The sequence below is a fragment of the Pinus tabuliformis genome, chromosome 6 (assembly GCF_031772625.1).
Source record: "Pinus tabuliformis cultivar Carrire ecotype Pingquan chromosome 6, CPIR1, whole genome shotgun sequence".
Taxonomy (NCBI): Eukaryota; Viridiplantae; Streptophyta; class Pinopsida; order Pinales; family Pinaceae; genus Pinus; species Pinus tabuliformis.
The window spans coordinates 1,741,287,035-1,741,312,591 of NC_142292.1; positions in this window are offsets into that span (position 1 = coordinate 1,741,287,035).

The window sequence follows — 25,557 nt, forward strand, 5'->3', positions numbered from 1 at the left end:
ATCATAGCCTTCCCTAAAGTCAAAAGACTCTCCTGACTTGGTTTGAAATTGATTGCAGTTATAAGCCTCTTGATCTTCCTGTGTTAGAAATACCTGATGTTCGCTGTCCAGACCCATTAGATTGATGTGAGGGTCCTCGGTTGGTTCACTAGATGTTGAGGCCTCAGCATAATTTTCTTGAAAAGGAGGTCTAATGTGCTGGTCGGGATCAGCCCTTCCAACATTTGGATTTTGATTCTTTCTAAAATTTGGGTTTCTAGCAGTACTTGGTTGACCTTCCCATGATGATTTTCTTTCTATGGTTTCTACCCTGTCCCCAAGTTTGTCCATGCCTTTGATGATTGCATCTAGCTTTTGTTCAAATGCTGAAGGTTCTTCCTTAAAAGTGGTTCTTCTCTCAGCTCTTGCTCTATTTATTTTAGCAATAAGGTTTGCCTCTACACTAACAGCTATGTTTTGCATGTCTGCCAAGGTTGCAGGGGCTCTTTCCCTCAGTTGATATGCCATGTCAGAATCAAATCCATCAGGAAATTTGATTAAGGCTAAATCAGGTGGAGGTCTAAGGTTTTGAGGAATGGCATTGTAAACATTGTTGAATCTTGCACAATAATCTAGGACAGTTTCTTGAGGGCCTCTTCTTATGGTGTCATACTGAGATAAAATATGTAGTGGGTCTTTCTTCTTTTCCCATCTGTTCAGGAAGGATTGGTAAAGGGCACCCGGATCGGCTATGGAATTTGCAGCAAGTGCTCTGAACCAAGTTCTTATTTCACCTGTTAAACTTTGGACAAAAATTGTCATTCTCACATCATCATCGTCTATTTCATAATTTTCAAAGTAGTCTTGCATTTTCTTGGTATGCTGTAAGGCTGTATATGTGCTGGTACCATCAAAATAAGTGATCTTAATTTGGTAGTCCTGAGGCATAGCCCCAGGATTACCAAACAGTTGTAGAGGGGCATAACGATTTACCATATTTACAGGGATAAATGGGACAACATGAAGGAAGGGAACGGCTGGAAGGACACGGACAACAATGGCAGTTTGTGCAGTGGATGGAGGTGTGAAGAATATGTTTTGAGAAGTGGATGAGGAGGAAGGAGAAGAAGGAGTTATGTGAGGATGAACTGATGGCTTAGCAGGGGTTGGGATATAACTTTGTTGAACTGTTTCAGGGCTGGAATCAGCAAGATCTTCTTGTTCTTCTTGCTTCCTAAGAACCTTAGGGATTAAATTAGGATTGTCAAAAATAGCTGGAGGATTTGGGTCAGGATTTGACCTGGTATACCTAGTTTTCTTTTTAGGAGCCAGCTTCCAAATTTGTTTTTTGGTATTTTTGGGAATATGTTTAGAATTAACAAGGAACTGCTCAAATTTTGGAACAACTATCTAGAGTTTTGAAACTAGCATGAAGTTTGACTGAAGCAGCTTTTATTTACTCCTGTAAATGCAAAGCAAGAACAGTTTCAAAGGCTTCCTGGCTGACATTCAGGCTTCATCTGTAGTTTTAAACAAATAGACAGCAATTGAAAAATTCGTTCTGTCCCAGTGGAGTCGCCAATTATGTTAACACTCAGGTTGTTCCCTTTGACTCCAAAGGGAATATGGCCAAGGTAACCACTAACCAATCTTTTAGCCACAGGTCCTAGCCTACCTGCAACCAGAGAGGGCTCTCTCTTTCTGATTTAGCTTTGTTTTGGTGTAATTTTAGGCTAGTTATGATGCATAGGATTTTGTTTTGAATTTGTTGGGATGATGATTTCAGTCAGAACTGGTATGTTTTTGCAGAATAATCTAGGCCATTGGGCATGGAGTCAATGATGGTGAACTGCTGGAAATGTTTTTTGAGGGAAAAGGTTATGCTACAGAGCCAGACAAGCATCTATGGAACAATTTTTCAAATCTGTAATATGATGGGATGAAATTAGGGAGTGAAACGCAACTAAGGATCTTTCACTAAACTGATAGAGGGAATGGCGGGAATATTATCTAGGAGCATTTAAGAATTCCTGAACAACATTCATAATGATAGAATGAATAAAAACATGAGTAGTTTAAGAATTAATGTTTATGATTGATTCTGAAGAAAACACATTTAACAACAGAGATTGAGCAGAGGGTGTATTCAAACAATTCCTCTACTATTCTTTTTCTCTTTTGCTAAGCTAATGAGACATATATTTGAGTTAAGAAAACATAGAAAGACAAAACATAGTTTAGGATAACTTATTGTTCCATCAAACAACACAGGAATTTTGTAGCAGAACGCAGATCATCACTTGGACATCAAACAGTGCAGGGATCATGAACTTTTCCAGCCATTTGTATTAGATAGTCTGAAAATTTACAAAACAGTGTCTCAGAGAGAAAATTACCAACCCCAAATACGTTGTATGGGGAGGTATATAGACAAAAATTAGATACAAAATATCTAGTTGATGAGTTAATAGCTCATAAATTCTATGCCAACCCCTGAGGAATTATAGCTGAAAGAGTAAATGCTGCAGTAAATATTTAGTGCATTAGCTGTCCATCTTGTCAGAAAGTTTTGACTTTTGCTACCAACTGAGTCGGCTGGAGCTACGCTGTCCAAAATCTATGTTTTTTCCCTTCTTGGGTTTGCTATCCCAGTATTTTGCTGAGTCATTATTCTCACCCGCTCTGCTAGTTGTTTTCATGCTGAATTAAATTTTGTTGACCTAAAGCTGATTAGAAGAGACAGAACCGAGATCATTGGGGCAAAATTTGTAGCATTGCTTGCCACCAATCTTCTTTAGGCAGTTGGTGTCTTCGTATTTTTATTAGAGTTTCATTTGCCTCTGTGTACCTGTAAACATTTGGTGGGACCTCAAACAGGTGATTAATTTCATGCTCAATGTAAAATAAATTTTCTCACTTGTCATAGAGGCTCTGCCCTGATGGAGGTCCTGCTTCTTCTGAAGTGCTTGTGGATGTTGTGATCTGATTTGAAATGAAATTGGTCATCCTAGTGGCATATTGCTCACGGTTGAGCAGTCTTCCAGCACCGGTCAATAGGCTGGGAAATCCTTTGCCTTGTAATGCACCCATCCTTAGCTTGTAATCATCTACCTCAGCCTACATTTCCTGACATTTTCTCTCCAAATTCTGCACAAAATTTCTGAGGGTCAGCACCTTTTTGGCTGTTAAAACAATATCTGTTCTATTGTTGATGTCTAAGGCTGCCAACTCCTCCTTGGTGTGAGTGTTGAGGAAATGTATCATCCTACTAGCCTGCTTAGGCATATTTCCTAGTGCTGCTCTGGCCTTTTGGCTTTCAATTTGAGCTTGGCTTATTAACTCAATCTGCGCATGCACTGTTTTGATTGATTTCCACTGTTTGGTGATAGAGTGGTCAATCTGGGTCCACAAAATTTTCTTTATTTCAGCCAGAGTCTTCTCTAAATTCAGTTCCTTTTCCAAGGCCTTTATTCTGTCTTTCAGGGCCTTAATTTCTCTGGTCTGCTTAGCTACTGTCATTTTGGACTTGTCATATTTTGCTTCTAGCTCAGCCAATTTTTCTTTTTCTTGTTTAATCTCTGTTGCCTGAAGCTCTAGCTCCTTGACAGCTTTTGTCAATTCATCCATTCTTATGCTAGACTCAGGAGCTGTTGTTGTTTCCACTGCAACATCTGAAGTTGTTGTAGCCGTTGGAGGGGTTACTTCTGCTTCTGTAGTTGCTACAGTAGCTGGGGCAGTTTGAGGAGGCTGGGAGGTCGACTCTCCCTGCTTGTTTTGCAATTCCTTTTCCAATTCTTCTTCCATTTGGACTATTCTTTGATTCATTTGCATTAAGAGGTCCAATGTATCCTCAGCTTCTTTCTCTTTTACTAGCTCTCCCGTTTGTGGATGCATGGTTGAGGAGAGCCTCATTTGCTTTTTTAGAGCAGCAATATCATCCTCCTTTTTCTTCATTAGAGCCTTGATAGCCTTGGGATTCTTAGGATCATGCCCCAGGTGTACAATAATGTCCTCCAATGTTTTCATTCTGTTGTCTATGGCTGTGGAGGACATTCTTTCTAAATCAAGCTGGGTATTAGTGTTCCTCAGAGATTCTTTTAGCTCATGGGCCATTGTGGCCTTGTCCACCAATGTGGCATAGACCATTTCCCCTGTTTGCTTATGCAGTTCTATTTGATCCATGGGGTGAATGTCTTTTGCCATAACCTCCAAATTCATTCTGACATAATCTGCAGCCGACTGAGGCTGCTATACCTTGGGTTTAAAATGGCTGAGGATCATTTTTTCCTCTTTGATGTCATATGATGCCATCAACCTTTCTTGTTTGGTAGGTGTTGCCTTGAGGAATTGGTCATATAACTACACTCTAAGCAGCTCATTTTGTGCTTTAATTTCTTTAAAGGTGGCCTTAATGCTAGCTGGCCTCTTGCTTTGCTGTGTGGAGGAGGACACCTCCATGCCATGCTGCCTTTCTTGCTCTTGTTGGAAAGAGCTTGTAGCTGTTTGTTGACTGTCTTCTTTATCTTTCCTTGGGCTTCCAAGGATTTCTTCACTGATTTCCTCCACAACTGGAGAATCAACCCTTTGCCTCTTGGCTTCGGGCTGTTGAGTGGACCCACTAGCAGGTGTGGACTCATCTCGGTCTCATTTTTTGCCTCTTTCCTCATGGGCAGGAGTCTGCAAGGCAGGCACTGTTGGTACTTTTGTCTGTTGTAGAGGAGCCTGTACTTGAGGTTGCTCCATTGAAGAGGCAGGCTGTTCTGTGACCACTTCCTTTTCTGCACCCATTATCTCCTTCCCTTTTGATGTACCTGTCGCTGATGTAGATGGTCCCTAAGCGGCTTGTGTGGCTGCAGTAGCAGATGTACCTTCTCCAGTTTGATGTGGCAACTTGAATGTTACCTGCTGCACAGAATCCAAGTCAAGAGTTTTTTCTAAATCCTTGACATTTTTCCCCATTATTTCCTCTTTAGTTAATTCCTCAACTAATGTACCTTGCAACCATTCATCTTGGTTGGCATATTGCTCAATTTGTGGATATTTACAGTGGTCATAACCTAGCAGCCTGTATTTAACTCTTCTGGCACTGATAAAACCTTCCGAGTCATAAGGGACCCACCAGAAGCTCCTCTTTAGCTTATATTTATACCTGAGAATTTGATCAGCATCTTGCCAACCTTATTTCTTGTTCACGATGAAGGGGCCTAGATGGTCTTTGAATCTGAGGTGGGCTTTCTTTTTGGTACTATGAAAATGGGTGAGATCTGAACTAATGAGTTGCCTATAGTATTCCAAGGCAAACAATCTCATTGGTACATAGATTGGAAGCCTGTAAGGACAGAGCTCACAGCCATAGATTCTGATGACAGTATGGTTTTGATATAGGTACCAATCACCTATTTTATAGCTCTTGGATAGCTGCAAGGTCTTATGAATCTCAAATGACAATCTGGGAGGAGTGGATATCATTAGGAGGCAAGAGACTAGGTATACAAATTGGTCAATAAACTCACAGTAATTAATGGAGAGTTTTGAACTTCATGGAAAACCGATGACCAGAAGATGACAGACCTCTTTTCACCCCTAGAATCCAATTTCTTGATGGGGCATTGGAAGCTTTCAGACTGGTAATACATGAATAAGTAGTAGATATATGATGAATATTTGAATACTCCGTCCCTATCCACTTTCAATAGTTGGTCATGTATTTTATTGGCTATAAACTTGGCAAAGTTATACTTGTAAGCAGGGGGCTGGACTGGACTATATGCAACTAATAATACCAACACTGTTTCATCAATGTGCTCACTGCTTTTGAAGCCCAGCACATAAGAGATCATATCAACTAGAAGCTTGCCCACCTCATTGAAATGGACATATAAGAAAGGAGGTGGCCGTATAGGCTGGCGGTCTGTCCTCATGAATTTCTTGGTGATTTTTTCAATGTCAGCACTGGAGAGTTTGGAGCCTGCATCTAGCAAATAGTTCATAGAGAAGGGAAACAATAGCGGAGTCTGCTTGAAGTTGAGCATTTGGTTGATGGAGTCAGGAGTAATGTCGAAAAGTATGCTCCGAGATGGAAACTTAACAGCTGTTTGAGTTGGCTCATAGTTCTCAGCACATAAGCAGATGATCTCTGGAAAAATGTTAACATATGGGAGGAAGTAATAAGGGAGATTGGACTCCCATATACCATACATGTCATTGTTACTTAAATAGTTGTTTCTCAACTGGCAGAAAGTTTGCAAGTAGTTTTTGTCACCAACAAGATCTTGGATATGGTAGTCTCTATCAGCAAGAGGCATGTCTTCAAGCTCTTTGTTTGGTGGATTCATAGGAGTGACACTAAGAGCTGATGGAGTTGCCATTACAGAACTTTCAGATGTTATCTTTAGAATGAAGTTTTTGAGAAAAATAGGTTGAGGATGATAGCTTGTGAAGACTTGAAGAGGAGTGGCAGAATGAGTTTAGCTGAAGCCAAAGTCTTCAATATTTTGTGGTTGTATTGAGAAGAACAAACTTTGCAGACTTTGATTTGAGCTTTGGTTTCTTTTGGCAAACTCTCTGAATTTAGAGATAGTGAGGGCAGATGCAGAGGAGAAAGGGATTATATAGTTTAATGTACTGAGAGTTTGAAGTGAAACACGACAAAAGGGAACAATGCCGGGCAGGTGTAAAACTGTATTGGAAATTCAAGCCTGAAAATGGATTCTAACAGGATGAAATTATGAATAGTCCGTGGTTCTCTTAAACAGGGGGTGCATTAGAAGATTTAGGCCAACATTTAAAGGACATCACCATTAAATTTAGGAGTTTGTAGGCAATTTAGTGAAAAAATTCCAGAGAACAGGAAGAACACGGGCTAACAGGTTGAATTAGGCAAATACCTGGATTAGCTAGCGCCGAGGATGGTTGAGTTGATTGAAGGGTGAAGATTGACGTCGAATTTGCAGGTGGTGGCATCCAAAGTGTTGAAATTTGTAATCTGGAGGCAGTTTGGTGTGAACAGCAGAACAACGCAGCCGAAACTTTCCAATGAAAATGATTGAAAATGGTCACTTTCGGTGTTTTTAACAAAAAAATTGGCACATACGCGCTTTTGGCGCTTTCCCGTGACGACATCAACATGATGTCATCAGCGGGCCCCGGGTATGGACGGGTGACATGGACGCTGACTAGGATGATGATGTGGTGGGACATGGTGGCACAGCAGGCGCGGGAGGACAACGTGGTGGGCGACGTGGGGCAGCGGCAAAGACCGGGTGTGACGTCATAGTGACGGGACTGCTGACGTAATGAGACGAAGGGTGGTTTCTTGGACGGCGGTTTTTGGTTTCCCCGCACCGCCTTTGAGCAGAGGTGGTTTCGGCGGGGAGGCCTCCAAACACCCCAGGCAGTCGACACGTGGCAGGGGTATGGCGGCAAAACCACCCATCCCCCGGACATTAAAACCCAGCGCATTGTGGGCTGAAAACACCCACCCATCGTTGGATCGGGCGCGGTGGGAGATCGATGGTTGGCGGGGATTTTGGCGCGGCGTGCAACTTCGAAGTGGGTCCCGCTCGCATTTAAATAATATATTACAGCTGCGGGTCCAAACATTATCTCAGGTGGGTTTCTACGGGTCAGATTAATGTGGGTTAATGCAACACAATGTTTAATTAAAAGCATTTTAACATTTTAACATTTAAACATTGGGGTTTAACTGCGGGGGCAATTTGCAAGGGTTTAGGTGGGTGGTGGTTTAGGCATAGGCTATTAATCTTAACCAAAGGTTAGATTAATTCCGGGGTAAGGACGCAGAAGGGTTGATTATAGCCCCAAATGGACTAATGTCTCCCATAACTATGTTACTTAGCTATAATGCTAGGGGGTGGGATAGTTAATATGCTTTTGGGAACTTTATATAGTTTTTGTAGAAAATAGGGGTGGGGATGTACTAGGGAGCTATATAATAGGGTTAAGAGTTAATATGGGTATGTGAGGTGAAGTGTGAGGGAGAAATTGAGGTTGAGAACTGAAACTTAGAAACCAGAAATGGATGAAGTATGAAGTGAGGATTTTACACAAGAAATGTGGCTTCTTTTTTGAGGAAGAAGGTCACAACTTGACATGACTTTCTCAAGGGGGAAATGTAAGTAGGACTGTTTAGGCAGATCCTAAAGTCCTCAAGGGGATATTAGTAAGAAACCTTTTGAAGGGAATGAGGGAAGTTAGACATGCTTTGATAGTTTTTCCATATAGACCATTGTTCTTTCCCTTCTCTTATTGATGAGATAAGATATGATTTTCAATATATCAAGTGGTCATAGCTTTCTTTTGCAACCTCCAACTGCCTACCCTGCCTAATAGACCTAACATTTTTTCCTCTTTTGGATGGGTGCACTTAGCCTTGCAAACCCTGATAATCCTATTTTCTTTCGGCTGCCCTCCTATCTAAATCTACCCTTATATCTTCCAAGGCCCAGATTAAGTAGTTGGGCTCCTTCCTTTCTCTATCTAGCTACTCATTTGCCAATCTTGAACTGTTTGGACAGGTATTCATTCTCTAGTTTAGAACAAGCAATTTAAAACATGGCATGGTCCAGTTTGAACTGTTGGGCCATCCATCAAGATAGCAGTGGTGCTTTGGTCAGCCACTTTCATGGTCTTTCTTTGGGGTTCATTTCAATTATTTTTTCTGACCAATTCATTTTCTTTCCTTTTGATTATTCTTTTAAGGCATACCCTCTTTACATTTTTTAACTCTCTGTTCCTTTCACAAAATATGGAACCTTTGTAACATCAAAGATGAACATTTTTGGCACTTCCACTGTCAATCATGAAAAATGAAACCCTATTGGTATAGGAGACTAACAGTTCCCTTTGTATTTCTATTGTTATTATGTTGGTTATGAATATGTATTATGACACAGGCTATGTATGGCTCCCATCATGTTTTTACTTGTATATGAATGAATGATGTATCTATGGCTTAATGGATGAAACTGGAGCTAGCGTGATAAGGAAGCAATGCCTCATAGTGAATCTCATATAAGTATGAGACACATATGCTTAGATCTATTATCTACACCTGTAGATTACATATTTTTGAAATGATTGACGAAATACCTATCATGGCTAGTAGGGGTCTAGTTGGGGGCTTCTTCAAGTAATTGCACTTATGTCATCATTTCCTTGTTAACTTTTGTTCTAAAGCGGTCATTGAATTTTGGGCAGTGACCTAGGATCTGAGTGTAAAAACGTGGCTCAAATCCTGGGGATGCTGGCACAACACTGAGAAAAATAGTCCCTGGATGCTAACATGCCTTGTCATGAGCACGTCCAGAGCTTCATGGAAACTGTCAGGCCCATAGTATGGGAGTGTCCAAGGGTCAAGTGTTCTAAAACCTGAATGAGACTCAGGGACTGGTTACCGGAAAGGTTTGGGTGGTTCTTAGGATTCCTTTTGCTAATGTTGAAGGTTTGTATTTTGTGTTTCCATCGGTTCCACTTCCTTAGTGTGACTTAGGAGGTTGAATTATATCGTACTAACTTCTCATCACATGTTTACCTCAGTTGGATGGTTACTTGGTTAGATGTGGGAGGAGGGTGTTACATAGTGGTATTAGAGCATGGTTCACCTCTAGGACTAGATGGGCAATGTGTTGGTCATGCATTTATGTTGATTTCATATGTGTTGCTTATGCTTATAGTCCATGTTATTGTTGCATTTGTATGGTTTTGATCATGGTTACAATGATTACGGCATGTGAAGGTTGATAGTGTTGTTGTGGAATGTGTTGTCATGAGTGTATGGTTGTATATACATTTGTTATGCATGTCAGTGTCCATATGTTGTTATCCATGCATTTTCATGGTTATGGTTATGCATGTATGGTAGGTCAGACATGCATTGTAAGGTCATTGAATACAATTAGGTATTCATGATAATATTGGCATGTTATGATGTTGATGTGTTGGTTGAGATAGAGTAGAAGATGCAGATCATCAGAGTGAATTTGCCGCATTGGACCTCTGGGTAAGAAAATGTCGTCATACAAGTTTGAAGGTTGGGCATGCAAGTATGTAGGTTAAGGATTGCTATGTGAATTATGGCTATGTGTATGTCTTTCATTCTATTGATGTTATGGTTACATATATGATAGATTCTAGCTTATTAGAGTATTCATATGCACATGTTAGATAGTCATGAATGATAGTAACCTGTGGTTGTATGCATTACTATTTTTGTTTTATGTTAGATAACTTGATGATTATGTTATATGTTGTTGATGAGTATTTTATAGATTAACTTGTTATTGTTATATGATAGTTAGCTTGATGATTAGGTTATATGTTTTTTATGAGCATGATATATAACCTGTTGTTCTTATATGTTAGTAACTTGATGATTAGGTTTATTACATTAAGATATTGATGTTATCTGTATCATATCAGGTTGGATTGGCATATGCAAATGGTTATAGTTATGACATTTAGGTATGAGTTAATATGTTGTGATATTATATCATACTAATCTAGACTGACTATGCGGATGTGACTATTATGTATGAATGATAATCGTTTATGAGTTTATGATGTGAATATGTTAGCTAGTTACTATTATTCATATCATGACCTTATTTATGTTTGGATGATATGTTGTGAAGTTATATCGTGCTAATATAGATTGATGTGCATACAAGATAGCCTCCCTTGGGATACATTAAGGTATTAGTTTTCATATGTCATATATTTGGTGCATGACCATTTGATTATGTCATCTATTTGGTGTTTGACTGTTTGTTGTCTATTATGTTGTCTAGTTGATTTATCTAACATGATGCGTCTATAGTTTTCTTGAATGTTTTATTAGTTGCATGATATGAATATGTGTCTGTAATATTGCATGAAGAAATGATATTTCCTTAATACGGTTGTACTAATACATATGTGTTAAGACAACTGATATGTACTTGAGTCTAATAGGTGACAATTGTAGTATTATGTCTAATGACTATGAGTGTTATAATAATTATGACATGATTGCTAGTCTTGGTAAAGGTTGATTTCAAATTGATATATATGATTATCTTGATATTTGGAGCATGTGTTTTACATGTGTAGCCATTGTAGGAAATATTCTTGGTATTAGCTTGAAAAGGTAACAATTAATGTGTTTATATAACTAAGAGTTAGGTGATGTGATAATACTTAGTAAGCCTCGATTGCAACAAGATAAAAAGGTAAAAAAAAGGAATTAGGGAAGAATTCCTTTGGCTATGTTTGGCAACCCTAATTCGAAACGAGTGAGTGATTTGCATACATGAAATATTATTAACCTTGATTTCATCTAAGATTATGTGGGTATGTGCTATATTCATGGAAATGTATTTGACAGGTATAATAGTTGGTGTCTATTTATAGCTAGATCTGTCAAGGGAATTGGAGTCTCTTGAGAGATGGCATGGACATGTGTTTAGCTGCAAGACAACATGCTTGACACAACAAGGTAAGGTAACTAGTGTATTGTTACATTTATTTATGCATTGATGGTTATGTGTTGATGGTGGTGTGATGGAAGGGATTGCATGGAAAAGAGGTTGCCATGAAATCTCAAAGAAGGCCCTGGTTTCTTTCCCTTGGAAGAACTGGGAACCATGGGGATTGAGTCATGGCATCGGTTGTCAGTCTTATGCTTTTGGTATTTTGGTGATTTGTTGTGCTTGATTGCAATTTCATTTGTGTCTTGTGCATGGCCATGCCACTTTGTTTGTGGTCTCATATTTTTGTTGGTTTTCCATTATTTTCTTCCTGTTTGCTTATCAGTCTTGCCTTTATTGTTTTGAGAGTTTTGGAAATTGGTTGAGGAAGGAGGAATTTAATGGAGCTCAAGGAGATTTGTGTGGTACCTGATAAGTAAGGTAAGACCTGGATGAAACTCAATGTATGTATAAGGGTAGTTTAAGGAAAGAGTATGACATCCAGTTGGACTGGTTGGGTCCATTGGTGTAAATGGATGATGGTGGGACATTCACAGGAAAGGTAATCAAGAAAGGTAAAGTGAATGGATTTGGGGCATAATAGGCCTTGGCTATGTTGGGAACAATTGTTCTTGATGTTGTGCATGTGTTGCATGAATAAAGGATGCTCTCTTAACCTTGACCTTGATATCTAGTAATTATGTTGTGATAATGATTTCTTTATGCTAATGTTTATATGCATATATGTATGTATGTATGTTGATGTCTTGCAGGGTATTTAGGAATCATTCTTGTCGAGGAATGATTTCTTATGTAGGTGAATGACATGAATATGTTCATGGTTTATGATGAATTAAGTGGGAGAGTAGTCCTGACAAATCTACGAGGTTAGTATCATGTGGTTATGATTTGATATTATGTTAGTATATTATGTCTATGTTATGGATATGCTATGTTGAGGGATACATCAGCGAAATTGAAGCAATGTGCTATGTCAGATGTTGCGATAAACATGGATAGCATAGAGACACTGAAATCAAGGTTGCTTGGTACAGATAGTGTGTTGGTACTATTGTTGTGCATGTGTTATATATGTTGTATATGTTGCATCTATGATGCTGCACGCATGCAATTTTGTGCATATATAGTGTGTGTACTTGTTGTTTATGCAATGTTGTGAACAAGGTGGTACAAATAGTGTTGTGAAAATGTTTCATACGTGGTGTTGAGTGCATGTTGAATATACAATGTTGTGTATATAGAGTGCTATGTACATGTTTTATATGCATTGTTATGTACATATGGTGTTGTGTGCATGTTGTACATATGGTTCTATGTAGATATGGTGTTGTGTCCATGATTGTGCATATGGTGTTGTGCGCTTGTGGTGTTGTGTACATGTTGTACAAGTGGCACTTGTTCAGATGGTGTTGTGTACATGTCATGCAGTTGGCATTGTGTACACGTGGTATCGTGTACATGTTGTGCATGTGCTACTGTGTACATGTGGTGTGGTATACATGTCGCATTGTGTACACATTGTGTAGGTAGTGTTGTGTACATGTGATGTTGTGCACAAGTCGTGCAGGTGGTGCTGTGTAAAGGTGGTATTGTGTACATTTTGTACCTATGGTACTGGTGCACATGTAATACTATGTTCATGTCATACATGTTGTGTTTTGTACATGCGGTACTATGTATGTGGATTGTGTAGTTGTAGTGTCATGATATGTGTACTCATTGTGTTGTACTCTATGTAGTAAACACATTTTTTTATGTTGTACACCAGGTGTAGATACATGTATTGTGTGTCATTGTACATCAGGTATAGATGTATGTATCATGTTGTACATCGAGTTTAAGTGTATGTATTGTGTGGTGGTGTACACCAAATGTAGGCATATGTATTGTGTTGTGTTGCACACTAGGTGTAGGTGTATGTGTGGTATGTCAGGTGCAGGTGCATGTATTGCATGATGTTTTATGTCGTGTGCGGTTGTATGTGTGTGAAGCACACTATATGTACATGCACATGGTTGAGGAGAAGGCACTGGGCGTTTTTCAGGTGTGGCAACCGATCTAGACTACGTACGAAATAAAGACAAAGGTAGAAGCTAACGATGGATTAAAGGATAAGTATCAATATATTATTTCAATTTTTTTATGCATGAGAATTATGATTCTGGTCTATGATGATTACATGTGATCTATGATTCTGGTTTATGATGGTTACATGTGATTTATGGTTTTGATCTATGATGGTTGTGTTTTGAGCTAACCTGATGTGATATGTATATACATGATGATTTGGTCAAAGATGCTAGTTCGACTTGTTGTGACAGGAAGCAAACAGAATATCAAGCGTACCTTATTTACGAGCTACCAATGAGGTATGATTTGAAGTTATTTCAATTTATTTTGAACCTAATGAAAATTATTTTCTTGGTACATGAAAGCATGAAATGCCTGGTTGGGTGGTCGAAACTGACTACAAGAATTAGCAACAAGAGCAAAAGGAATTGGGACATGTAGCAATATGATGGTAAAGCATTCAAGACCAAATCCATTGTGGGACACTAGTTCCCAATAGTGTCCATTGATTTCCATGATCATGATACGATCGGTATGATGGTTTTAAGCTGGGGATATGCCTTGCATTTTGTATCTTTTGATGCGAGGAAACCTTGGCAATGGATGGATTGCCGAGGATGGGGGTGCCAACAGAACTTGGAAGGTGTGTGATTGCATGAAAGGGGGTGACCAGATTGCCCAATGGACTATGTATCAATAAGGGAAGGCTAGCGATGGATTTATTTCGGTCATTAGCATTTCCAAATGGAATAAAATACACATTGGAAGTGCGCCATGGAACAATGAGCCGGTAGATGTTCAATAAGAAGATAAGTGGCACATAATTATAGTGCTGGACATTGGATGCATATTTTACTTTGCAATGGATTGTGAAATTTTTGGGAAGGAGGTGAATCTTGGTATTACTTTGAGGGTGGAGGTGTGAGCCTTTGGATTCCCTTTTTGTGGTTGCAGATATAATATCCTTTTATTTGCTAGTTGAGAAATGTTCATATGTGTGTATTATTGTAAAAATTGTATCAAGCTAGATTTATAAAGCTCCATAGGCAGTATGATTATTTTCTTGGTGAACAAAATGTGCATATGTGAGTATATGTTGTTGTTCTAGTAAATATCATAATGAGTTGTGTTATAAATCTCTAATAAACGATATGATTGTCATGTTTCGAAAATGGTCATTATAAACACTGCAATGAGATGTGTTATAAAGTTCCATGGGAAATATGTTTTATTTTCAGCAGTCTTGTTGGTTATAGGTGTCAATGAACATCGAGGATAGTATTCCCCTAAGGGTGCAGGTTCTGTAACATCCCTAGTTAAAACTCCATGTAAAAATATGTAAGACCATGGTTGATGAGACATGTATTCCAAGATGAATGGTGGGTAAAACATCCCAATGGGTGTTCATTTGGTTTATTATGGCTAAGGAAATTGGCAAATTTTTTCGAAAGGCATGAGGCATTTATTAGCATTTTATTTATGAAAATAATGGAAAATGAAGAAAATAGAGGCCTCATTGATAAAAAGGCTTATGAGGATCGGTGGGGAAGCCTTAGTCAGGGTAAGCTTGGAGAGTGCGACATACTTGGAGTTTGGATCAAGAAGGAAAAGCAAGAGTAGGAAAGTGCAAGAGGACATCTGGATCAACAACTACAATAGATTTTTCTTGCGGGTACCGAGTTGCATGTATATTTTCCTCAATAGTTTTGGCATGCATGGAATATGCATGTAGATTATCGGTCATGATCTATCACTAGCATGGAGGATTTCCTATATTGATGGTGGATTTACTTAGCCTTTCCATTTACTAGATAGCCATGGAGGTTGTGGGTTTATTTCCTTGTTTTTTTTGGTCGGTTCTCATATTTCTTTTACCTTGGGTTGAGTTACTAGTCCTAGAAGCGTTGGTCGGAACAAAGTCTCTAAAGCCCTGGGAGGCTTGGGAGAAACCAATCTGACGATGGGCTTTTGATTTCCAACCGTGAGGTGGAATCACTAATTGATGGGTTTAGGTGGTTCACCTCTGGAAGCCCTTGATGGTTTTAGATTGATGTGTTTTATAAGATCCCACATTCATGCTTGGAATATGGTGTGGGGGTGAATGGTTGAAGAGAGATTTGGTCTAGCCATTATATGGTTGGGTGGAATGTGGTAGTCCCATACTGAGTTAGCTTTTGCATCATTAATATGAGGTTGTTTTTCCTTGTTATCTCATTAGTATTATATTGGTTTATATGTGGATTATATGGTTGTTGTTTCCTTCATATTTCTATTTTTATTATGTTGGTTATGAATATGTATTATGACAGTGGATATGTATCAGAAGATTAAAAAAACAAATTTTAGTCAAAATCTTGATGATTCTTGGGTCCGACATTCAGATCTTGTCTCACTATATTTTCATAGATATGATTTAAGGAAGTTATAGTTTTTGCAGGCTCCTGAATTACATCCCAAATAGGTGAAATTGGGAAAATCATCATAACTTTCTCTCTGAGTATCAAATTCAAATTTCATTGGAGGTTTTAGAAAAATGACCAACTATAGTTTTCTATGCATCATTTTTAAGTCCTAAGTGTGAAACAGTGACATGTGGCACTTCATACAAGTTCGCTCTACTGAAAATGTGTATAATCAGTTCATCATGGAATATTTGGCATAACGCTTTTTTGTAGAATCCAATTTCGATTAGACTGGTGGCATTGGAAAGAGGACTCAGAGGGCTACCACAATTTATAATTTTAGACCTTGGAGATCCGAAATTTCAGAGATACATCAGATTCAATATCGATCTCCTACAAAGTGAAAAAAGGTGTGTAGTTTTATAAAATTTTTACATAAGTTTCATTTGAAAAAATAGTTTGAAGGAATTTAAAAGGCATAGTGAAGCATAATTATCATTAATTGATGCCCCAGAGAAATAAAATGGAAACACCTAGTAAGAAACATGAAAGCTCTTGCATGACTCATGAAGAAGAGGAAGATATGCAACATGATGTATCAAAATTACGAGACTAAGAGCAACAAAATTCATTCTCACAAAAAGTAACAAAAGCTAAGATGGATGGTTTAAAGAAAGGTGTGGAAGCCAAGATGGACTGCATGGAAGATAATATGGATGGTTTAAAGAAAGGCATGGAAGCTAAGATGAATGACGTGGAAGCTAAGATGGAAGGCAAAATGGAATATTTGAAGACAGATTTGTAAACGTTGCTACAAGAAATGTTTACTAATGGTGAAAGGGTAGTAAATGAAACTCGTGATGAGAACAAAATAAATGTTAATCATGATTTCATAGACTCTAATGTTGGATTGGAGACCCACCATGTTCCAAAGATTGATATGAGGAAGTTTGATGGCTGAGATCATGTAACATGGATACTACAGATGGAGCAATATTTCGATCTCCATAATGTGAAAAACACGCAAAAGCTACCCATTGAAACTTTATATTTGGAACCAAATCAGTTTGTATGCTATCGATGTATTTTTTTCTCGTAAAAAAACTATCACTTGGGTAATTTTTATGGAAGAAATGATAGCATATTATGAGGATACTAATAGAAACACCTTTTTTAGCCAATTGATAAATCTCAAACAAAAGGGTTCAATGACGGAGCACATTGAAGACTTCAAAAAATTGAACATAAGGGTAAAAGATATTCTAGAGGAGCATAGGATTGATGTGTTCATAGGGACTCTAAAAGATAACATCCAACATGAGGTTTGCCTTTGGGAATCTGATTCATTGGACAAGGAATTCATGTTGGCAAGAAAAATTCAAATCAAAATTATGGCAACAAGGAAGCCTACCACTCACAACTATAATGATGGAAGTGTTGTTGCCCCTAGCCTTCCACAACGTACAAGGTTGACACCACAACAATTGGAAGAAAAAAATAGAAAAACGGCTTTGTTACAGTTGTGATAGCAAATACACTAAAGGTCATAAGTGTGATGAGAAGAAATTATTTTACATATATTGTGAAGAGGAGGAAGAAAAGGAATAAGAAACGTCAAAAGAAGAGGATATACACCAGGAACAAACCATAGAGATAAAATAAATGAATTCGACCATATATTGTAATGCATTAGTTGGAATTACCACTCCCCAAACTATCAAGATAGAAGGACATATAAAGAAGAAAAAAAATAATAGTTTTGATTGATTCGGGTAGTACCCATAATTTTATTCATTGTAAGATAGCCAATGAATTGAATTGCTTCCTATATCTAGCACTAGAGTGTCAAGTGATTGTTGTAAGTGGAGGAACCATAAATTGCTCTAGAAATTGCCATAATATCAAGCTATCCATGGGAAAATATGTATTGAATAGAAAAATACTTTCCATTCCAATGGGTGATGTTGATGTTGTACAAGGAGTCCAATGGCTACAATCCTTGGGTACAATCACTTTTAATTTTCAAGAACTTTTTTATGAAATTTGTTTCTTAAGGGAAGGAAGTTGAATTAAGGGGTATCGTAGGGAAACTGAGATAAATAATCATCTCTAACATAATGAGAAAGCTTATAAAGAAAGAACAATGAGGCATAGTTTCACAATTATGTTCGCTAGAGGTTCCCACATCAAAATCATCTATTTCTCCAGATCTCCAAACAACCTTGGACAATCATTCCAAGCTATTTGAGACTCCCAAAGGCCTCCCACCTATTCGTGATCATGATCATGCTATTCATTTGATTCCAAGAATTGTTCCTCCAAACATCAGGCCTTACAGATATCCCTATGGGAAAAAGAGTGAAATTGAACGTATGGTTGCAGAAATGCTAGAGGCTGGTATAATTCAACCTAGTCAAAGTTCTTTCTCTGCTCTATTAGTATTTATGCACAAGGAAGAATCATGGAGCATGTGTCTAGATTACAGGGAGCTAAACAAGCTCACTATTAAACATAAATTTTCCATTCTTTTCATTGATGAATTATTGTACGAATTGTATGGATCAATTTACTTCACCAAGTTGGATCTTCATTCAGGATATCATCAAATCAGGATGAAGGCCGAAGACATTCTGAAAAAATCATTTATAACCAATGAGGGTCATTATGAATTTTTTGTCATGCCTTTTGGCCTTACCAATGCACCTTCTACATTTCAAGGTTTGATTAATTCCATTTTCAAAACCTTCCTTAGAAAATTTGTGTTAGTATTTTTCGATGATATACTAATCTACAACAAGTCTTGGAACGATCATGTTTGACATGTTGACAGGGTGCTCAAACTATTGGAGGAGAAACATTTATATCCAAAAAGATCCAAATGTTTCTTTGGAGTAAAATAGGTGGAATATTTGGGTAATATTGTATCTCATGAAGGTGTTAAGGTACACCCTGGAAAAATTAAATCCATTAAAGAATGGAAAGTCCCCACATCCATAAAGCATCTGCAAGGATTTCTCAAATTGACAGGGTATTATCACAAGTTTTTTAAGGATTATGGGAGAATAGCGGAACCTATAACAACATTATTGAAGAAAAATGCATTTTTATGGACTCTAGAAGCAACAAAGGCCTTTGAACATCTTAAAGAGGCAACGTGCCAAACACCGGTCTTAGCTATACGAAACTTTAGAAAATCCTTATATTGTGGAATGTGATGCCTCAGGAAATGGCATTGGTGTTGTTTTAATGCAAGAAGAAAGACCTATTGCTTTCGAAAGTCGTCCAATCAAATGAAAGTATTTACGTAAGGCTATTTATGAGAAGGAAATGTTGGAAATACTACACACATTTAATAAATTATGACCCTACCTAATGGGAAGACACTTCGAGGTAAAAATGGATCATGAAAGTGTTAAATACTTTTTAGAAAAAGTATTATCTTCAAAAGAGTAGAAAAAATGGGTCACAAAGATGTTGGATTATGACTTTGAAATCATCTACAGAAAAGGGAAGCAAAATGTTGTGGTAGATGCACTCTCAAGAAAGGATGAGGATGTGGAAGCAATGCTTTGTGTCATTTCTATTATCCATCCAAACTGGATAAATGAAGCAAGGGATGAATGGAAGAGTGAGGAAGATTTATGGGAACTCATTAAAAAGCTACAACAAGATCCCAATACATCTAAAGAATTTAGCTGAAAAAATGATTTGTTATGGTATAAAGATCGCTTATACCTATGTAAGAATTCCCAACTCAAACAAAATATTCTTATGGAATTGCACACTTCTCCCGTAGGAAGACATTCAGGATTTTTAAAAACTTACCACATGGTTAAGAAATAATTTTTTGGGGATGGCCCTAAATCGGATATTCATAGTTTGTGGTGGAATGTTTGGTTTCCCAACAAAATAAATTTGAAAAAATTAAGACCCAGGTCTATTATAACCTTTATCCAATCCAAACCAACATTGGGAGGAGGTTTCAATGGATTTTATCACAGGTTTATCCAAGTCCGAAGGAAAGAGTGTCATCATGGTGGTAGTTGACAGACTTACCAAGTATGCACACTTTTGTGCATTATCTCATACATTTAAAGCCAATAGAGTTTCTATAGGATTTGTGGAAACAATTAAAAAGCTACATGGAAACCCAAATATTATTATAAGTGACACAGATCCCATTTTCACTGGAAATTTTTGGACAAAATTATTTTCTTGTCTCAATACTCAGTTAGCTCATAGCTCATCTTATCATCGTGAATCTAATGGGAAAACTGAGATATTCAAAAAATGTTTGGAAGGATATCTTCGTTTCTTTGTCTTTGATAAACATACACAATGGGTAAAATGGTTTCCACTGGCTAAATGATGGTATAAGACTTCCTTCCATACTGCAAAAAAAATGACCCCATTTATGGCACTTTATGGATATAATCCACCATCCATCACATCATACTTAAGAGAAAATTCTAAGGTTCAAGCAGTGGAAGATCACATCGAGCATAAAAAACAAGTTCTCCATCTCTTAAAGGATAACCTCACTTTGGCACAGAATAGAATGAAACAATAGGGAGATCAACATCATAGCAAAAGAAGTTTTAATTTAGGTGCATGGGTATTCCTATGGATACAACCATATAAAAAAATGTCCCTCAAGCAAGCTAAGAAGGATAATAAATTATCACTAAATTATTATGGTCCATACAAGGTGTTGCAAAAGATTGTTACTATGGCATACAAATTGGAGCTGCATGTAGCTTCCCAAGTGCACCTAGTTTTCCATGTTTCATATTTAAAGAAGGTTATAGGTGACAAGCTCCCAGTTCAAACAATATTTTCATAACTTCACGAGGAATGAAAAATCATATTGGAACCTGAAGAAGTCATAGAAACAAGAATTTGATAGCTATGAAATCGATTAATTTCAGAGTATCTCATCAAGTGGAAGAACTTACCAGCTGAAGATTCCACATGGGAGAATGATAATTTTACATAGAAGCATCCATAATTACTCAAGCATTGAGGAGAACAATTTTTTGAAGGACGGGGGCATGTTAGGTCCCTATAATACTAGTGATTCCCCCATTAACATTGTCATCATAGCCCTTATTGTTATTATTATGCCCCTATTATCCCCATATTGTTATTAGTGTGCCCCATAGAAGCCAACTATTATTATTATTGTGCCCTTATATTATTATTTTTATGTCGGATTTGATTATATTGTGACCCCTTAGACTCCTATATATAGAAAGGATGTTTATTCATTTTTATCATCCAAGAATTATTCATTTGTGTAAAGTAAAGGAGGTTACCCCATCGAAGAGGGTGATTTTGAAGTAATTGATCTATATTTTCTATCTTTTTGTGAGATGGTTCATAACAGGTGGCATTTGAGCCGTTGACATCCCCTCATCTGCCCACAGGTGTGAATCCTTCTCAATTATCATTTGGGTTCTCAATTAATGGTTTTTCTGTGCAAGAAAAGACCTGGTTGTTTTATTCTAGTAGTGTTTTGGTGGCATTGCTGGGGTCTGGTATTATCTCCTTCGTGTTGGAGTGGAATTAGATACGGAACCTCTAATGGTCCTTTCTCATGGTCCTATCATGCTTGGTAGTGTTTTTGGAGTAGATACATTGGTTTATGGGTGGTCTTGTCTACATGCGTTCTTCTTAGGGAGTGGGACGGTGAATTTCACGTGGTTGTGGTAAAATTGTGGTCCTCTTCATCATTTTGGACCAATTGGCAGTGGTTATGTTGGTTGGGGTGTTGTGTTTTTCCTCAGTGATAGTTACGGTTTGGAAAATTTTTCATTGGCCAACATCTATTCATCCCTATGGTGTTCGGTTGATCTTCATGCATCCATTTCCCCATTTGGCACATTCCTCATTCCAAATTAAGCCCAATTTGGGTAGGTTTGTGGGTCGTGAGAGTATATTACCATTGGAATTTGCGTCCCATACCAATAGATCTAGGTGATGAGGTAACAAAGCTGGTCACTCGGGTAAGGCAGTCCCTGGTGGTTGAGATGGTGGCAGGGTGGGCCGCTTTGGTTGGGTGGGTTCTGAAGTTTGTGGTGGTAGTAGTTGGGGTTTCTCGATAACTAGATAAGGGGGTTGTACACTACGGAGTTGGCAACATGGTGGCTCAAATCATTGTGGAAGGTCAGGGAGATAGCGGATGGCTCATCATGTGGGATGTGGGCAGCCGCATACCTGTTGTGTTGAGCATTGTCGGGATTTGATTCAATAAGTTCTTGAACACTTGGAAACCTCAGAGAGGGTTACGGAGGAGGAACATGGTGATATAATGGATACTTTGAACAAAATGTACTATTTTCAGTGCCATGTCCAAGAGTGCATAGTGTGGTCTAGTGGAGCCAGAACTTGTTATCTAAGAAAGTACAGAAGTAGGAGGCCTCAATGGCCCATTTCAAAGAGCACGTTAAATGTTGCTTCCATCCTCCTCCTCCTATAAGAACAACTCCAGACAACCCAACCTCCATCACCTCTGATGACTAGCATGGTTACAGGTGTTTTACTTATTTTGTTTGTTTACTGGTGCTTTTGGCCTCTCGAATTGTGGACTATGTCTCTTGATATTTTTTAGTGTCTCTGTCATAAGATGACAACAGTAGTCAACAAATCTGGCAGGGATGAGACTACCTACACTGTACTACTAATGCACTCTTTTTTGGAAGAATGAATATAATCTTTATTTAAAAAAATGAATGTACAACACACATTTGAAATCATGAATTTGAAATATGTATCATGTATAATAATAAAAAAATGTACGACATCAAATAAAACAAAGACATTTAAACTTAATATTTTGATTGTAAAAGTATTTTAAAATTTTTGAAATATAGAGTGAGAGAGAATCTGAGATAAGAGTAAGAGAGAGATAGGGGGACACAAAGATGGAGAGAGGGAGAGGAGGAAAGAGTCTTTCAAAAGGAAAGGGAGCTTGAGAGATGGATTTGGAGGAAAATATAGGGAAGGAATAAGTTCAAGACATATAGAGAGAGAAAAGAGGGGAGAGAGAGAGAGAGTGACAAGGGAGAGATGGAGAGAGAGAGAGAGATGTGGGGGGGCGACAAAGGGAGGTGGGAGAGAAAGGAAGAGAGATAGAAAGGGAGTGGCAAGGGAGATGGAGAGAGAGAGATAAAGGGAGTCACATGGGATATGAAGAGAGAGGGAGAGAGGAGAGTAGATGCGAATAGAGATAGAAGGGGAGATAGAGGTAGAGAATGGGAAGAGAGATGGAGGGAGAGGGAGAAGGATAGAGATATAGATATATATATGGAGAAACAATGTGTATGTTCTCAGGGTGATATAGAGAGATAAGGAAGGAGAGACAAAGGGGGATAGAGATATAGTTAGATGCACACTGGGAGTGCGCCCTGGAACAATGAGCTGGTAGTTGCTCATTGAGAGGATAAGTGGTACATGATTATAGAGCTAGACATTGGATGCATATTTTACTTTACAATGGATTCTAAACTTCCTAGGAAGGAGGTGAATCGTGGTATTACTTTGAGGGTGGAGGTGTGAGCCCCTAGATTCCCTGGTTGCGGATGCAGGCATCATATCATTTTGTTTATTTGTTGAGGAAATTTTCATATGTGTGTATTATTGTAAATACTATATTGAGCTATATTTATAAAGATCCATTGACAGTATGATTATTTGTTGGGTGAAGAAAATGTGTATATGTGAGTATATATTGTTGTTATTTTAAATATCATAATGAATTGTGTTATAAAGATCCAATAAACAATATGATTGTCACATTTCAGCAGTGGTCATTATAAATACTGCAACGAGTTGTGTTATAAAGCTCCATGGGAAATATGTTTTGTTTTTAGCAGTCTAGCTGGATTTAGGTGCCAATGAACACCAAGGATAGTGTTCCCCGAAGGAGAAGGGTTTTGTAAGAGCCCTGGTTAAAACTCCATGTAAAAATATGTAAGACCATGGTTGATGGGACACGTATTCCAAGATGAATGATGGGTAAAACATCCTAGTGGGTGTTCATTTGGTTTATTATGGCTAAGGAAATTAGCAAAGGCAATCGAAAAGGTTTTGGAAAGGCATAAGTCACTTATTGGCATTTTATTTATGAAAATAATGGAAATTAGGAGAAAAGGAAGTTGAAAGCTCATAAGTTGCAAGTGAGGAGGAAAATGAAGGAAAATAATGGAAAATGAAGAAAATAGAGGCCTCATTGATGAAAAGGATTCTAAGGGTCAGTGGGGAAGCATTAGTCAGGGTAAGCTTGGAGAGTGTGACATACTTGGAGTTTTGGAGCAAGAAGGCAAAGGAAGAGTAGGAAAGCACAAGAGGACATCGAGGTCAACAACTACGATGGATTTTTCTTGCAAGTACCATGTTGTATTATGTTTTCCTCACTAGTTTTGGCATGCATGGCATATGCATGTAGATTATCAGTCATGATCTATCTATAGCATGGAGGGTTTCTTGGATTGATGGTTGATTTGCCTAGGCTTTCAATTTCCTAGATAACCATGGATATTGTAGGTTTATTTCCTTGCGTTTTTGGTTGGTTTTGATGTTTCCTTTACCTTGGTTTGAGTTACTAGTCCTAGAAGCCTTGGTTGGAATAAACGCTCTGGAGTGCTTGAAGGCTCGGGTAAAGACCAATCTGATGATTGTTTTTTGATTTTCAACCGTGAGGTGGAATCACTTTTTGATGGGTTGAGGTGGATGGCCTCTGGAAGCCCTCGATGGTTTTGGATTGATGTGTTTGATGAGATCCAACATTCATCCTTGGAATATGGCATGGGGGTGAATGAGTGAAGAGACATTTGGCTTAGGCATTCTATGGTTGGTTTGAATGTGGCAGTCCTATACCGGGTTGAATTTTTCATCACTGATATGAGGTTATTTCTCCTTGTTATCTTACGAGTATTATACTGGTTTATATGTGGATTATATGGTTGTTGTTTCGTTCAAATTTATGTTGTTATTATGCTGGTTACGAATATGTATTGTGGCAATGGCTATGTATGGCTCCCATCATGATTTTACTTATATATGACTGAATAATGTATCTATGGCCTCATGGATGAAACTATAGCTAAAGGGATAAGGAAAAAATGCCTCATAGTGAATTTGAAATAAGTATGAGATCCCTATGCTTAGATATGTTATTTACACATGTAAATTACATATTTGTGATATGTTCGACGAAATGCCTATCATGGCTATTAGAGGTCCAGTCAAGGGATTTTTCAAGTAATTGCACTTGTATCATAATTTCCATGTTAAATTTTTGTTCTGAAAGTGTCATTCAATTCTGGATAGTGACCTAAGCTCCAGGCCTGAAAAAGCGGCTCAAATCGTGGGGATGTTGGCACAACACTAAGCAAAATAGTCCCTAGATGCTGGCATGCCTTGTCACAACAACATCCAGAGCCTCTTATACCCTGTTAGGACCATAGCATGAGAGTGTCGAGGGGTCAAGTGGTCTAAAACCTCAATGGGACCAGCGACTAGTTACCATAAACATTGGGATGGTTCTTAGGAGTCTTGTTGCTAATGTTGAAGGTCTGTATGGTGTGTTTTTTTTTATTCCACTTCCTTAATGTGACTTA